The sequence below is a fragment of the Salvelinus sp. IW2-2015 genome, linkage group LG19 (genome assembly GCF_002910315.2).
Source record: "Salvelinus sp. IW2-2015 linkage group LG19, ASM291031v2, whole genome shotgun sequence".
Taxonomy (NCBI): domain Eukaryota; kingdom Metazoa; phylum Chordata; class Actinopteri; order Salmoniformes; family Salmonidae; genus Salvelinus; species Salvelinus sp. IW2-2015.
The window spans coordinates 18242656-18261108 of NC_036859.1; the positions used below are offsets into that span (position 1 = coordinate 18242656).

The following is an 18453-nucleotide window of genomic DNA, read 5'->3' on the forward strand; positions in this document are numbered from 1 at the left end:
ATTTAAGTTGAGTAAATCCTGAAAATCAGATGAACAATGGCAGTGAAGCACATTCTCCTCCCAAAACAGTGCAATTCCCTTTTATTAGAAAAGCAGAATTACTTTCAACTCAATGGACAATAGAAATAGGAATTCACTGAGGAGCCAGGCCCACAAAAAGGCTTTATTACAGACAGAAATACTCCTCTGCCCCCCCCCCAGACGATCCCACAGGTGAAGAAGCCGGATGTGGAGGTCCCGGGCTGGGGTGGTTACATGTGGTCTGCGATTGTGAGGCCGCTTTGGACATATTGCCAAATTCTCTAAAACGATGATGGAGGCAGCTTATGGTAGAGAAATTAACATTACATTCTCTGGCAACAGCTCTGGTGGATATTCCTGCAGTCAGCCTGCCAACTGTACGCTCCCTCAAAACTTGAGACATCTGTGGCATTGTGTTGTGTGACAAAACTGCACATTTTAGAGTGGCCTTTTATTGTCCCCACCACAAGGTGCACCTGTGTAATGGTAATGCTGTTTAATCTGTTTCTTGATATGCCACACCTGTCAGGTGAAGGGATTATCTTAGAAAGGAGAAATGCTCACCAACAAGGATATAAACAAATTTGTGCAAAAATATTTGAGAGAAATAAGCTTTTTGTGCATATGGAACATTTCTGGGATTTTTTATTTCAGCTCATGAAACATGGAACCAACACTACATGTTGCGTTTATATTTTTGTTCAGTGTACATAGTTTTTGATCACTTTCAAAATAAATGTAGTTACTTGAATAGGTTCTCCCACTGCCTCCGTTTTCTGGGTCCTTAAAACAACTAAATAATGGTCAATCTTCCCAAAGTTTCCGGTGGCAGCGAAACGCAACCATCTGTGTGGACGATTGGAGGGCACCCAACAGACTGAGTTTTGTCTTCCAACATGGCGCCTGGTGCGGTTGCTAGGTGATTTGTGATGCAACTGCAAGCCCTCTATACAGGTAACTGCCCAAATAAAGGAAACATGGGTCTCAAAGGAGCATAAGGGTGTGTGTGCATGTCTCAGTCACGAGATCTCAACCCAACTGATCACTTATGGGAGATTCTGGAGCGGCACCTGAGTGTCATCCACAAAACACCAAATTATGAATTTCTGGTGGAAGAATGGCATTGCATCCCTCCAATAGAGTTCCAGACACTTGTAGAATTTATGCCAAGGTTTATTGAAGCTAACATATAATAATGAAAACATAAAAGAAAAATGTATAGAACTGCTACATACAATCTGGGAGACAACCTGAACCGTTTGGCACTCTCTTCACCAGCAAACTCAAAAAGAAAAACAGGAGGCACACTCAACACAAGCATATTATTGAAACATCTTCAATATTTCAACCTGTAGTACACTGAAACAAAGCCCCTTTCTTCCTTCCTTTCTGTCTAGACTGTAAACAGGAAATTGAGTGACTTGGCGTGGGTCACCTGATATGTTATGGTGTTAGTGTTTCTATGCCAGGACTCACCCTGCTGCTTTGATCCTCTTGGGCCTAAAGGCCTCCACCTGTTTAAGGAGAGTCTTCATTGTCTTGCCTGTGTCTACAATGGCCTGCAGGGGACAAAAAACACAGAAGAACTTTAGCAGCATGACTATGATACTGGCTGTCAACACTCAAAGTCAAAAATACACCAAGCTGAGAGCTCACTGGTATCTCACACTAACAAAACAAATAAGAGTGCTCTAAAATAAATAATAATAAATGATATGTGTGTGTGCATGCGCACAAGAGAGTGTGTGTTTGTGTGTGTGCATGTGTGTACTGTAGCTATGTGTGTAGCCCCAGTTGCACTGAGCAGTCTGAACCCACAGTTAAAAAGGGGACAACCAAAGTGTGACCCAGGGTAACACAGAAACCCATCTGACCCTGAACACCACTAGTGACACTGGTGGTTTAAGTCGTTCGGCTTGCGGTGAAGGGGAAGCTGCATTGTGTGGCTTTATTGTGTGGCCCCTCTATTCATAATGTGACACGTGTGTGTGTGTATGTTCATGTGTGTTGGGGGATGACATCGAACACATTCCCTATAATCCATCAATGCAACAAATGCAATGGCAGCCATTCTTGTCATATAGTCATTTATGGCATTCGATGACATAGGCCAACTAGTTCATGACACATTAGATGCATTAGATGATGGTGAGACTAGAAATGAGAGAGTGTATGTCCTTTTAATATGAAAACCTATTCTATGATACAAAGAACAGAACTGCACAGGACTTAAAGAGGCTCATAGAATAACTTCCAATGACTGCTTCAGTCTCTTCCTCTATTAGAAGTGCCATTTGCTTTGATTCTGTACATTTTGTAACAGTATTTTGGCATTTTATTAATGTTTCTGTATAGACTACTAATGGACACAGCTGTATTCATATGCTTGTTCTAAGGATGTCTGCTTAAAGTAAGCACTGACTGTTTTCATTCGTTTCAAAGAGAATCTTTCCCAAAGTAGAGGTCCCTATAATAGGCACCCAATTACTGTGCTAAGAGGAACGTTTCTGAATCAATTCTGAGAAGGGACAATCAAGCTTCCCTAATGGACAGACTCAGACAATCAATTAAAAAGTTGTGACTGTCCAATTCAGGGTCGAATTCATTAGGGCACACCATAGAAAAATGTTTCGCATTGGTAAACGATAAGGAGCTTTTCTTATTGGATAAGTTTGTGTAGTCCTTCCTTGTTTCAGTCTGTTTTGTTCTGTTTGGTGCCCAATGAATATGACCCTGGTCTGGTAGAACTCAGACCTACATACAGAGAATGAGAGCTATGAGGCAATGTCCTCCACTCCCCATGACTTTGATAAACATCTGGAGAAAGTTATGGAGTATTTGATGGATGTACTCCAAGACTCCAGTAGAGGAGAGGAAGGAAATAAGCATGTTGACTCACCTCCACGATTAGGATATTATCTTTGGTAAGAGAGAAAAGAGAAAGGAAGCAGTTATGCATGGGTAGGAATAGTAAAGACGTATCTACAATCTACCACATTTCTGCACATGCATACCAAGATAACATTGACTGAAAAACTTGGTTGAGACGGATTTGCAATATGTGCATACAGTATGAAGAGTTTCTTTCCAAGTTTCTTTGATCATGGTATTGGTTTGTTCAATGACAGACATCTATTCGCTTAAAATCTATCACTTGATGGTTTCATTTCAGAGAGACACATAATCAAGTTTTTTTGCAAAATGCTATATAGCCGCCTCACTCTCAGATAAATAAGTAGTACTACTAGGTTTTACACAGTCAAATGTAACAAATAACTACATGTGTAATAAAGAACTGTACAAATTATACATTTGTGAAATCAATATTTACAAAATGTTTAAAAATAATTATTTAATATGACATCTTTATGTAAAACCTTTACATTAGACATTTTTGTCAATTAGCACATGCTCTAATCCAGAGCAATTTACAGTAAGTGCCTTCATCTTAAAATAGCTAGGTGAGACAACCATGCATCACAGTCAAATATACAGGATGCGAACATTCCATTAAATCGAATCAAATCAAATGTTATTGGTCACATAGACATGGCTAGCAGATGTTATTGCGAGTGTAGCGAAATGCTTGTGCTTCTAGTTCCGACAGTGCAGCAATATCTAACAAGTAATCTAAGAATTCCACAACAACTACCTAATACACACAAATCTAAGTAAAGGAATGGAATAAGAATACATATAAATAGTATATGGATGAGCAATGACCGAGCGGCATAGGCAAGATGCAATAGGTGGTATAAAATACAGTATATACATATGAGATGAGTAATGCAAGATATGTAAACATGATTAAAGTGTCATTATTAAAGTGACTAATGATCCATTTATTAAAGTGGCCAATGATTTCAAGTCTGTATGTAGGCAGCAGCCTCACTGTGTTAGTGAAGGCTATTTAACAGTCTGATGGCCTTGAGATAGAAGCTATTCTTCAGTCTCTCGGTCCCAGCTTTGATGCACCTGTACTGACCTCGCCTTCTGGATGGTAGCAGGGTGAACAGGCAGTGGCTCAGGTGGTTGTTGTCCTTGATGATCTTTTTGGCCTTCCTGTGACACAGTTGCTGTACCACGCGGTGATGCAGCCCGACAGGATGCTCTCAATTGTACATCTGTAGAAGTTTGTGAGGGTTTTAGGTGACAAGCCACATTTCTTCAGCCTCCTGAGGTTGAAGAGACGCTGTTGCGCCTTTTTCACCACACTGTCTGTATGGGTGGTCCATTTCAGTTTGTCCATGATGTGAACGCCGAGGAACTTAAAACTTTCCACCTTCTCCACTGCTGTACCATCGATGTGAATAGGGGGGAGCTCCCTCTGCTGTTTCCTGAAGTCCACGATCATCTCTTTTGTTTTGTTGACGTTGAGTGAGAGGTTGTTTTCCTGACACCACACTCCGAGTGTCCTCCCTATTGGCTGTCTCGTTGTTGTTGGTAATCAAGCCCACTACTGTTGTGTCGTCTGCAAACTTGATGATTGAGTTGGAGGCGTGCTTGGCCACGCAGTCATGGGTGAACAGGGAGTACAGGAAGGGGGCTGAGCACTCACCCTTGTGGGGCCCCAGTGTTGAGGATCAGCGAAGTGGAGATGTTGTTTCCTACCTTCACCACCTGGAGGCGGCCCATCAGGAAGTCCAGAACTCAGTTGCACAGGGCGGGTTGAGACCCAAGGCCCAGAGCTTAATGATGGGCTTGGAGAGTACTTTGGTGTTGAATGCTGATCTGTAGTCAATGAACAGCATTACATAGGTATTCCTCTTGTCCAGGTGGGATAGGGCAGTGTGCAGTGTTATGGCGATTGCATCGTCTGTGGACCTATTTGGGCGTTATGCAAATTGAAGTGGGTTTAGGATGACAGGTAAGTTGGAGGTGATATGATCCTTGACTAGTCTCTCAAAGCACTTCATGATGACAGAGGTGAGTGCTATGGGGCGATAGTCATTTAGTTCAGTTACCTTTGCCTTCTTGGGTACAGGAACAATGGTGGCCATCTTGAAGCATGTGGAGACAGCAGACTGGAATAGGGAGAGATTGAATATGTCCGTAAACACACCAGCCAGCTGGTCCGCCCATGCTCTGAGGATGCGGCTAGGGATGCCATCTGGGCCGGCAGCCTTGCGAGGGTTAACACGTTTAAATGTCTTACTCAAGTCGACCATGGAGAAGGAGAGCCCACAGTCCTTGGTAGCGTTTTACCCTCAAAGCGGGCAAAGAAGGTGTTTAGTTTGTCTGGAAGCAAGACATCTGTGTCCATGACGTGGCTAGTTTTATTTTTGTAGTCCATGACTGTCTGTAGACCCTGCCACATATGTTTCGTGTCTGAGCCGTTGAATTGCGACTCCACTTTGTCTCTATACTAACATTTCGCTTGTTTGATTGCCTTGCGGAGGGAATAACTCCACTGTTTGTATTCAGCCATATTCCAAGTCAACTTTCCATGGTTATATGCAGTGGTTTGTGCTTTCAGGTTTGCGCGAAAGCTGCCATCTATCCACGGTTTCTGGTTAGGGTAGGTTTTAATAGTCACAGCAGGTACAACTTCTCCCACTAATAATAACGAGTGCAGACATGCAACATCAACATAGACAATCACCCACAAACTAAACTGGAAAATGGCAACCTAAATAGGATCCCCAATCAGAGACAACGATAAACAGCTGCCTCTGATTGGGAACCAATCCAGGCCACCATAGACCTACGTATGCCTAGACTACACACACACAACCTAGACCCTAGACCAGACAAAAACACACATACCACCCTCGTCACACCCTGACCTAACCAAAATAATAAAGAAAACAAAGATAACTAAGGTCAGGGCGTGACAGTACCCCCCCCCCCCCCCCCCCCTCCAAAGGTGCGGACTCCGCCGCAAAACCTGACTCTAAAGGGGAGGGTCCGGTGGGCCTTCTTTACGGCGGCGGCATGTTTGTAACTCAATATATATATATACAGTATATATATTTTTTTTTACAGTGTTTGCAAACTGATATGTGACATGTATTAATGCAAAAATAACATGCAACACAGTCAGAAAAATATAATTCTTATTAAAAAAAAAGCTAAACAGTTGGGGCTCAAAACATGTGGGGCTCTACATTACCTGCCTGAATGACGGGTCGCCACTGATTATAAACATACCCATAACATGATGCAGCCACCACTATGCTTGAAAATATGGAGAGTGGTACTCAGTAACGTGTGTGTTGGATTTGCCCCTAACATAACACTTTATATTCAGGACAAAAAGTAGAATTTATTTTCCAAATTTCTTTTGGCAGTATTACCTTACTGACTTGTTTGCAAGCAGGATGCTTGTTTTGGGGAAAAAAAATTCTGTAAAGGCTTTTTTACACCTGTCACGCCCTGACCATAGTTTGGTTTGTATGTTTATGTTTTGTTTGGTCAGGGTGTGATCTGATGGGCATTCTATTTGTATGTCTGGTTTGTCTATTTCTATGTGTTTGGCCTGATATGGTTCTCAATCAGAGACAGGTGTTTTGCGTTGTCTCTGATTGGGAACCATATTTAGGTAGCCTGTTTTGTATTGTGGTTGTGGGTGATTGTCTATGTGTAGTGTTTAGTGTCAGCACTATTTGTTATTTAGCTTCACGGACGTTGTTTATTGTTTTTGTATTAGTTTCGTTAAGTGTCTCTGTCTATTAAAATCAAGATGAACACTAGCTACGCTGCGCTTTGGTCCGCTTCTTACGACGATCGTGACAGAATCACCCACCAACCAAGGACCAAGCAGCGTGTATCGGACAGCAGCGATCGCAGGACTCCTGGACCTGGGAGGAGATTCTGGATGGGAAAGGACCCTGGGTACAGGCTGGGGAATATCGCCGCCCAAAGCAGAGCTGGAGGCAGCAAAGCTGAGCGGCGGCGATATGAGGAGGCAGCAAGGCAGCGCAACAGGTACGAGAGGCAGCCCCCAATTTTTTTGGGGGGAGGCACACGGGGAGTGTGGCTAAGCCAGGTAGCAGACCTGAGCTCACTCCTCGTGCTTATTATAAGCAGCGCATTACTGGTCAGGCACCGTGTTATGCGGTTAAGCGCACGGTGTCGCCAGTACGTGCCCATAGACCGGTGCGCTATAGGGCAGCCCCCCGAAAGTGTATGTGAGTGTGGGCATCCAGCCAGGGCATATTGTGCCTGTCTAGCGTGTCTGGTCTCCGGTACGCCGTTTCGGTCCAGGGTATCCTGCGCCGGCTCTGCGTCTCCGGGGCGTTGGGAGGGTGCAGTGCGTCCTATGCCTGCGCTCCGCTCGTGCCGGGCAAATGTGGGAGTGAGGCCTAAGGGAGAGGTGCGCATAGTAGGCACCAGACTCCAGCTCACCCACAGCCCGGTTCAACCTGTGGCCTGCACTCTGGAGGGTCCGGGCTAGAGTAGTTATCCAGCCTGGGGGAGTGGTGCCAAGACTGCGCACCAGAGCTCCAGTGCTCCCCACAGCCCGGTCCTTCAGGTGCCTCCCCTTAACACCAAGCCTCCTGTAGTCTCCCCAGCCTGGTGGGACCTGTGGCAGCCCCACGCACCAGGCTGTCTCTCCGCTCCTCCCTACAGGTGTGCCCGTCTGCCCAGCGCCATCTGAGCTGCCCATCTACCCAGCGCCGTCTGAGCTGCCCGTCTGCCCAGTGCCATCTGAGCTGCCCGTTGCCATGCCATCTGACTGCCCGTCTGCCCAGTGCGTGCAAGCCGCCCGTCTGCTCGCTGAGCGCGCGCTCAGAGCCGCCCGCCAGTCAGGAGCCGCCAGAGCCGCCCGCCAGTCAGGAGCCGCAGAGCCGCCCCGCAGTCAGGAGCCGCCAGAGCCCGCCGCGCAGAGGAGCCGCCGGCAGCGCGCCGCGCCAGTCAGAGCCGCCGGAGCCGCCCGCCAGTCAGGAGCCGCCGGAGCCGCCCGCCAGTCAGAGCCGCCAGAGCCGCCCGCCAGTCAGGGACCGCCCCTCAGTCCGGAGCCGCCCCGGTCAGGTCGGAACCACCCCTCAGTCCGGTGGTGCCCTCTAGGATGGTCTTCAGTCCGGGACCCGCTGCAAGGATCCCCGCTCCAGAGGCGCCACCAAAGCGGGTTATGCTTATGGTGGAGTGGGGTCCACGTCCCGCTCCGGAGCCGCCACCGCGGACAGATGCCCACCCAGACCCTCCCCTATAGGTTTAGGTTTGCGGCCGGAGTCCGCACCTTGAGGGGGGGGGGGGTACTGTCACGCCCTGACCATAGTTTGGTTTGTATGTTTTATGTTTTGTTTGGTCAGGGTGTGATCTGAGTGGGCATTCTATGTTGTATGTCTGGTTTGTCTATTTCTATGTGTTTGGCCTGATATGGTTCTCAATCAGAGACAGGTRTTTTGCRTTGTCTCTGATTGGGAACCATATTTAGGTAGCCTGTTTTGTATTGTGGGTTGTGGGTGATTGTCTATGTGTAGTGTTTAGTGTCAGCACTATTTGTTATTTAGCTTCACGGTCGTCGTTTATTGTTTTTGTATTAGTTTTGTTAAGTGTTCTCTGTCTATTAAAATCAAGATGAACACTAGCTACGCTGCGCTTTGGTCCACTTCTTACGACGATCGTGACAACACCTGAACTTCTCTACGCTTGCCATAACAAAGGGGTTGAATACTTATTGGCATTTCAGCTTTTCATTTTTGTATTAATTTGTGCAAATTTCGAAAAACATAATTCCATTTTGACATTAAGAGGTATTGTGTGTAGGCCAGTGAAGATCAGCAATTAGAAGAGTAATAGTTTACACACACATGAAGGTGCCCATAAGCAATCATTTCTGATGAAAAGCACAAATGTGAAAAAAATTTGGATATAGCATTTTGGAAATAAAGTCTTCATATGGGGGCGACTCCATAACCACATGAAATACAGGTAACTGACAAAATAAAGGAAACACCAACGTAAAGTGTCATAATCGGGCGTTAGACCACCACGAGCCAGAACAGCTTCAATGCACCTTGGAAAGTGCTTGAAACTCTATTGGAGGGATGCAACACCATTCTTCCAAAAATAAACATAATCATTAGCGGTTTTGTTGATGGTGGTGGAAAAGCTGTCTCAGGCGCTACTCCAAAATCTCCCGTAAGTGTTCAATTGGATTGAGATCTCGTGACAGATGGCCATGGAATATGGTCTATGCCATTTTCATGCTGATCAAACCATTCAGTAACCACTCGTGCCCTGTGGATGGGGGCATTGTCATCCTATGGGGCATAGCCATGTTAGCCAAAGTAAGGCCTGCCCAGAATTTTTATACATGACTCTAAGCATGATGGAATGTTAGTTGCTTACTTAACTCAGGAACCACGCCTATCTCTCATTTACTCAAATGTTTCCATTATTTTGGCAGTTACCTGTAATTATGCACATCATATATTGAGTGTTAGAAAAATATCAATGTTAAAACAATGTTACACAAATACATTTCGGACAATGGTAAGCATCAAAAAAAGCACTACATGCCTATGCCCACACAAAGGCACTATGAAGTCTGTAACATGGCATGGGACATATGGATTTAGAGGTAGAATACAGTACTACTCAATAAGTGTTTCCCCTAGACAAAGTGATCCGTTATGAAAAATAATTTGTTTTCTTCTATTTGCAGAGGAACTGAACATTCCTGATATTGCAAAAAGTCTATCAGAGGCATGCCTCCCACTGTTGACCTATTGCCCTATGCAGGCAGGGACAGCCAGCCAATACCAGACATCACATGTTGCAGAAGAAATAAGGTGGCCAATCATATTGGACAAAACAAGGGCTTTCTACTCAGTCGTGCAGGGGCATGATCTAACTCTTCCTGATTATTAATGCTAGCAGTGTGTGACTTATTACTTTATATTGGTGATTACACAAGGCATGTCTAAATAATGCCTTGCTTATCTGACTAGAAAGTCTGTGTCTTCTCTCGCTCTGTGGCTCTATGTCTGCCAGCATTGTCTGCAATTTAGCATGGATGTGTATTTGAGGAACTTTTGACGCAAATATGAACTAAGGTATTCTCAAGACTCAAGAGAAGACAATAGACATCCCAATCCTAAACATGCTGCCTGAAAACAAACGTATCTCATACAGTGGTAGTGCTGTACTGTACTTTAATTTCATGTGAAGAATGCAGTCAAGCAGAAATTAAGCCATGCCGAGTTGATGCTTTGTCTGTCTATCTGGGGCTCAGTAGTTCCATTAATTTCTTCAAGACAGTAAACAATTACTCATCTTAATCCTCAATCCAGACAGTGTAAACTATATGGGTAGAAACTGGAATCTCTCGCTAGTATCTACAATACATCAGTGGTAGATATTGTGTCAACTTTCCCTAGGCCTCAATTACTTAACAATCCACAGTTTTACTCTATGTACAATAGTCAGTACCTGTTTCAAAGAAACAATAAACCACATAGTAACTGTAAATGATTTCACACACAGTCCTAACAATCTGTGTAGAAAAGCAACAGAGAAATGAGTTAAACTCACCATCCCATAACTCATCAGTGGTTCAGCATTTTCTTACACACTAATATCTGAGCCACGCCTGTCTAAAGGCTGTGTCAGTGTTTGTGTCTGATTTATGTCAGCAGCGTCTCCCTCGCTGACCTATGATCCCATTAATGGCTGGACACGTACACACACACGCAGACAGACAGACAGACAGACTGCAGAATAGTGACAAACTAAGCCAATGTCTTGTTCTCCCAAGACAATGAGCAATGATGCTATGTTTCTAGTATGACATCAGCAGCTATTTAAGCAAACAAACGTTGTATGTCGCAAATATAATAGATATACTTTAATGGGTGGAAGGAGAATTGGTAGCAGCAGTTTGCCAGAAATAGTCATAAATTCTAGTCCTTGACAGAAGAGGAAAGATGTGGTCATAGCTTTGTCACATGTCCAGGTTGTGGATTAAATCTAATCAAGGCCATAACTAACCACGGTCTTTGAGTTCAGCTCCAAAATTTGGGGAGGCTGAATGTGGGGAAGACTGCCACCTTTTGGTCATTTAGAGATACTGCCCAACTCTTTCTCAGTTCAGAATAACAACTACTACTGAGAAGCACCACATCATATCAACTGCTTTCAAGACACATCATTGACTTTTTAAGTGAGAACCGGTCATAGAACCGGTCATAGTAGGGGTGCTGCAGCACCCCCTGATAAGTAAAAAAAACCATATATATTAATTTAAACAAATACAAAATTAAATACAAATTATTTGCCAAGTCAGTGAACTAGGCCTTTATTACTCCTGTACTAGCGTAGAAAAGCTCTCATCAGCCCCCCCCCAGCCCCAGCCCCCCTGCCACCCCATCGACAGCACCCCAACCCTAAACATCTTCGGTATGTGGATTTGTAAGGCTCATAACTATATCTGCTCACAGCTTGTCTGGTATGTGTTATATTTTCTGTGTACAGCAGTGCTACTCACCTTTCCAGTCAGGAAAGAGAGGTCTTCTGCTCCAATGATGTGGAGATCTTCTGTTGACTGGTGATTCTACAAGAAATGGAAAGAAAAACAAACAATAATTTTAATTCATTTGGATTTGGTCAAGTGTGGTGTAAGAGCTTACAGTAATACAACATTAATTACAATAATATTATGGACATAAAAAAATAAAAAAACTGATAGAACATAAACTGTGTACAACAGCCCTGTAGGCCTAAATGCTTTATACTGTATATGCCAGCTGGAAATGACTACAGGCATGACCAGGCACACATGGACCAGAGAAAGAAACACTACAATCTCAAACCATGACACTTTTATCTGGAAGTCTTATGACTGAATGCATCACAAAGGCTTATTTTCTACATTGTGAAACTCCCTGTCCACTTGTCCAGCATCAAATAAGAACAAGTTGGTTATTTAAGTCCTTACCACATAACTCTTGAGGCGGATGAAGTTGACACTAATTGGCAGAGTGGGGTGGGAGTTGCGGCTCAGTGCTTTGATACTCTCCACCAGGTTGGCACAGAACTGATCCCCGGCTTTCAGCACACATAGCACGACGATGTCATGGTCGCCCAGGTATCCATGATGTTACGGGCAAGACACTCTGTCCTGCAACACAAGTATGTAAAAGATAAGAGGGTGTTACTCAATCCAAGCTCTCTCCAAGATGCCCTCCATCTCTCTATCTGTTTATCTGTCGGTGGGCTATCGGGATTGTATCTTCACACTCACTGATAATATCCTGATAAGAAATTGTCCTTTGTTCTGTTTGACCACTGAGGACTACAGATGTATGACCTTTTTAAACCACAAATGCATTACACGTTTTAAATGTCCTGCATTGCAGGACAATTCTCCTGCAACAGGGTGATCAAATTAAGATCCTACATCTGTATGAGGACTGGGTGATTGAAAGTCTTGTAGTTTCCCCATGTCAGTGCTCACATATTTACCAACTAAATTGGTAAATAGGCCTTCTGCATTTATGCTAAATATTTGACCTGTCCATGATGATGCCATATGGGATGCAAACACCCTCTAGATCCCCAGAGTAGTGTTTTGGATAGTTAAACAGCTCTAAACTGTAACCTGGCCAGTCATGATCTTGGAGGGAAAATATAATAGTCATTCAAATATTTGCATGCAGTTTAAGTGACAAGTGAAGTCCATACCAGGCATCAAACAGGCATGTGTAATAATTATGTAACAAACAACCAAAGTAATTTAGTGTGTTTGTAGCAGGTTGTTTGTTTGTAGTAGGCACATTTACATGTAACATATTTAACAGCAAGTATCCACGTCAAAGTGATCACTAATTCAGGGTGCATCGCATAGCCAAGTAGGCTTTCTTTTCCAAACAATGTCATTGTATTTACCACAATTCCTCCACTTTTCTGGAACCCAAATTGGTTTTTATTTTAATTTAATTTTACCTTTATTTAAACTGTTTTTTCTCATTGAGATAACATCTCTTTTCCAAGAGAGACCTGGTCCAATAGCAACAGGGGGAACAACATTTCAGACAAAACAACTTACATACACTAACACAACATTAAACACAACTATTAACACACGTACACTAACACAACATTAAACATAACTATTAACACACGTACAGTACAACAAAAACATTTTACGTTAAAAACACGAAAGTCTTGACTAAAAACAGCTGTCCTAAAGACAATTACACTCTTCTATGATAGATACATCGATCAACGAAACTAGATCATCAAATTTTTAAATGTTCAGGAGAGAATTCCAGGACCATGGAGCTAAGTAACTAAAGTTATTTCTACCATGACCTGTTCTAATTTTTGGTACTGTTAGAAGCAAATGAGAATGGGACCGTAATTGATATATATTTACCGACCTGACTAAAAAAGAACAGAGATAAAATGGCATTTTACCCAATATGGCCTTATAAATCAGTGTATACCAGTGTTTAAGCCTACGCAAGATCAGTGACGACCAGCCAACAGTGCTGTAGAGATCACAATGATGTGTTAGACGTTTTCAGAGAGGTAGTAGTCAGTTGGAGATCGTGGCAGGGAGCTACCTCAGCGGTGGTGCACAAAACTATTTTATAATGGAAGAATCCTATACAAGCGTTAGAGAAAGTCATAGGTGAATGGCTAAACTTGAAAAACAATCACAAAAGTAACAATATTATTCGAATGATGTATCAATAATCCATCCAATTGCTAGTATTTCAATCTTCAAGATCCCTATAAACACCCAGTGCAATACTATTGGTGTCTTTGTTTAGGCACTAACTCTGCCATGATTTGTTGGGCAAAGCCTATGGGCAAATTAATCTAGTATTTGTAGGGTTTTTGGATAAACACCAAAAATATGGTCCTTGTCTGGAGTCTGGAGATCTTATACATTTTGTTTTATGAGATAACCTTCATCAGCTAATGTCTCTTTTAAAAACATTTATTTGAAGCATTGACATAATAAAACAAGCACATAAAGCACATAAAGGCTTCATAATTCATAAAGGTAATGTTAACTGACTAATATTATATCATAGAACAAAACGTATAAGATCTCCTAAGCCTGTGTTAACCTTATTTTCAGTGTTTATCCCAAACCCTATTCTTTCTCCATTAATTTTCCCCATAGGAATGGCTGAACGAACCAAAGGTAACTCATTTCCCGTTTTTAGGGTTACTGACTGGCGTGCTCTATACTGAGGGAAATGGATTAACATTGCCATCTTGTGGTATGAAAACAAACTTGCACAGGGCCCCTCATGTAGTGGTGAATGTACACCCATTCACCACAAGAGGGAACTCTGCTAGATAGATAATAAAGGGCCACACCACACACACACACGCACGAGTAACCGATGTGAAATGGCTAGCTAGTTAGCGGGGTGCGCGCTAATAGCGTTTCAATCGGTGATGTCACTCACTCTGAGACCTTGAAGTAGTTGTTCCCCTTGCTCTGCATGGGCCGCGGCTTTTGTGGAGCGATGGGTAACGATGCTTCAAGGGTGGTTGTTGTCGATGTATGCAGAGGGTCACTGGTTCGAGCCCAGGTAGGGGAGAGGAGAGGGTCGGCAGGTATACTGTTACACACACACACACCAAACTGCAGTGCAAACCTCTGCTTAATGGTCCACATGTACCAAACACTATTCTTTCATGATCCCTTTTAAAAAATGTCACCATATAAATCCACCTTTAATTTTATCCGTCTTTGTGATTACTCTAATGAGCCAAATTCTAAGATTCCAAGACCCCTCTCCCCTCATGAAACCGTACGGGATCCTTTTTGTTCATTTTGTTTAGCAGCAGGAGATCCGTTGTGGAATAGCTCTGTCGCTCCACATTAGTGGCGTCTGCTGGGAGTTGTTTAGGAGGGTTGGACAAGGTGTCTGGGCCACCCTCCTGCGCCGTGCAGTGCGGAGTGGGCCCATCCACATCCACGGCAGCTGTAATTATTAAACAGTGGTGTAACAACAGCTGGAGAGCCAGATGTCAGAGAGAAACATTTGATTTCTATCAGACAGTTTAGTGTGTCACCTCTAAAGAATGGAGTAATTTAACACTAATCTAATATGGTTTTGCAGCCAGGGTTTCTGAAAATTATTTAAATGATTCAAAGCTTGTAGTCTGTATGAGTTCACTTTTTCTACTTCAAACATAACAAAAACAAAACAGCCACTATACAAAACTTTATCTTCAAAATTCTATCAAATGTCTCAGATTTTTATTTAACTTATAATAACATACAGTGCCTTCAGAAATTATTCACACCCCTTGACTTTTTCCACATTGTTGTGTTACAGTCTGAATTGAAAATGTATTAAATTGAGATTGTCACTGACCTACACACAGTACCCTATAATGTCAAAGTGGAATTATGTTTAGACATTTTTACAAATTAATAAAAAATGAAAAGCTGAAATGTCTTGAGTCAATAAGTATTCAACCCCTTTGTTCTGGCAAGCCTAAATAAGTTCAGAAGTAAACATTTGCTTAACAAGTCACATAATTAGGGCCAAGCGTCGTCCGGGTTAGGGTTTGGTCGGGGTAGGCCGTCATTGTAAATAAGAATTTATTCTTAACTGACTTGCCTAGTTAAATAAAAGTAAAATAATAAGTTGCATGGACTCACTCTGTGTGTGTCATGGCCGTTTAAAGGAGTGGACCAAGGCGCAGCGTTTTGAGCGTACATAGTTGTTTATTTAACGATGTCGCCAACAAAACAATAAACAACCAACCGACAAGTGAAGCCAACGTAGTGCTCACAGGCAACTAAACATGGACAACTACCCACAAACCCAACATGGAAAATGGCAACCTAAATAGGCTCCCCAATCAGAGACAACGATAAACAGCTGTCTGATTGGGAACCCATTCAGGCCACCATAAACCGCATACCCCTAGACAATACAAAATCCCCATAGATAACCAAAAAAACCTAGACAAGACAAAACCCCTCGACAATACAAAAACTACATCCTGTCCGGAGCTGCCAGAATCGCCTTCCTATTCGGAGCTGCCAGAGTCGCCCTCCTGTCCGGGACCCTCGCCGCGGCCCCGGACAGGAGGGAGACTCTGGCAGCTCCGGACAGGAGGGAGACTCTGGCAGCTCCGGACAGGAGGGAGACTCTGGCAGCTCCGGACAGGAGGGAGACTCTGGCAGCTCCGGACAGGAGGGAGACTCTGGCAGCTCCGGACAGGAGGGAGACTCTGGCAGCTCCGGACAGGAGGGAGACTCTGGCAGCTCCGGACAGGAGGGAGACTCTGGCAGCTCCGGACAGGAGGGAGACTCTGGCAGCTCCGGACAGGAGGGAGACTCTGGCAGCTCCGGACAGGAGGGAGACTCTGGCAGCTCCGGACAGGAGGGAGACTCTGGCAGCTCCGGACAGGAGGGAGACTCTGGCAGCTCCGGACAGGAGGGAGACTCTGGCAGCTCCGGACAGGAGGCAGGCACAGGACTCACCGGGCTGGGGAGACACACAGGAGACCTGGCTCTGGGAGCAGGCACAGGACTCACCAGGCTGGGGAGACATCCAGGAGGCCTCTTCCTTGGCCGAGGCACGGATACACTGGGCTGTGGGGGAGCACTGGAGATCTGGTGCGTAGCCTTGGCACCACTCTCCCAGGCTGAATGCCCACTGTAACCCGGCAAGTGCGGGGAGCTGGAACAGGCCGCACGGGCTGTGCTTGCGAACCGGGGACACCGTGCGTAGAGCTGGCGCAGGATAACCCGAGCCGAGAGACCCACTGGAGGCCAGATGCGCTGAGCGGCACCATCCCTCCTGGCTCGATGCCCACTCTAGCCCGGCCGATGCGAGGAGCTGCGATGTAGCGCACCGGGCTATGAGTGCGCACTGGGGACACTGTGCGCTTCACCACAAACACAGTGCCTGCCCGGTCACTCTCTCCCCACGGCAAACAGGAGGAGTTGGCTCAGGTCTATGACCTGACTCCGCCAATCTCCCCGTGTGCCCCTCCCCAAAAAATTCTGGGGCTGCCTCTCGTGCACGCCTCCTCATGTCATGGCCGTTTAAAGGAGTGGACCAAGGTGCAGCGTTTTGAGCGTACATACTTGTTTATTTAACAATGTCGCCAACAACACAATAAACAACCAACCGACCGACACGTGACGCCAACGTAGTGCTCACAGGCAACTAAACATGGACAACTACCCACAAAACCAACATGGAAAATGGCAACCTAAATAGGCTCCCCAATCAGAGACAACGATAAACAGCTGTCTGATTGGGAACCCATTCAGGCCACCATAAACCTGCATACCCCTAGACAATACAAAATCCCCATAGATAACCAAAAAACCCTAGACAAGACTAAAACCCTAGACAAGACAAAAAAAAACTAGACAATACAAAAACTAAACAAACACACTTGTCACACCCTGACTTAACCAAATAATAAAGAAAGCAAATATAACTAAAGTCAGGGCATGACAGTGTGCAATAATAGTGTTTAACATGATTTCTGAATGACTACCTCATCTCTGTACCCCAAACATACAATTGTCTCTAAGGTTCCTCAGTTGAGCAGTACATTTCAAACACAGATTCAACCACAAAGATGAGGCACCTGGGGCCTGTTGCACAAAAGTAGAATTAAGACATCCGGGATAAATGACTCAGCTGAGCTCAATGAAGCCAAAACATGTGCGTCCAGGCTTAATTGGTTGCACAAAGACCAAGCCAGGATGAGCAGACACGGATTCATTAAGCCAGGTGAAACCAATCCTGGATAGGTGCGCGCTCACGGCTCACTCAAATAGACCCCGCCACAGATCACAGATTAACTGATTTACCATGGCAACTAGAGCCGCGTACTTTTCCCCGTCGGAAGCACAAATCCTCATGGAGCATACGAGGAGGTAAAATATATAATTAAGAAGAAAGGCAACACCGCCACAGTGATAAAGCAAAGAGAAAAAGCGTGGCAAAGTATTGCAGACCGCCTGAATGCGTAAGTAGTGCACAATTACACACTCACCGCTCCGCTGAAACATCACAATTACAATTCAAATATTTAATTCACATCTCCAAAAATGCAGTTGTACTGTAATTATGAAACGGTTAAATTTTTAATTGAAATGCACTGCAGATATGAGTGAAATTGTGTAAAGTAACTCCATCACACTGTATAAAGCTATGATACATTTTTTGATATTTTTACTGAAACAAGACAAAAATACCAAGTAATTTTTTGCAGTGTGACTCCATTAAATGTGTGTGTGTGTGGTGTGTGTGTGTGTGTGTGTGTGTGTGTGTAGATTAAACATGAACGGGCCAAAACGGACATGGCAGCAGGTCAAAATCAAAATACCAAATACCATGGTATGGTCCCTGACTAATATTTAACAAAGCACAAGCATATATTTGTACCCAGAAGGTGCCTGCTCACACATTGTCTGTACTGTTTTAGCAGTGAAAAAGAATACCCACAGACAAGGCACGGGTGGTGGGTCACCAAAGG

General features: G+C 44.2%; 1 pseudogene; it reads right to left on the reverse strand.

Moving 5' to 3' along the window:
• Window positions 1-1248: 1248 nt before the first annotated feature.
• Window positions 1249-16991, reverse strand: LOC111979617 (hypoxanthine-guanine phosphoribosyltransferase-like; annotated as a pseudogene).
• Between the last annotated feature and the right edge of the window lie 1462 nt (window positions 16992-18453).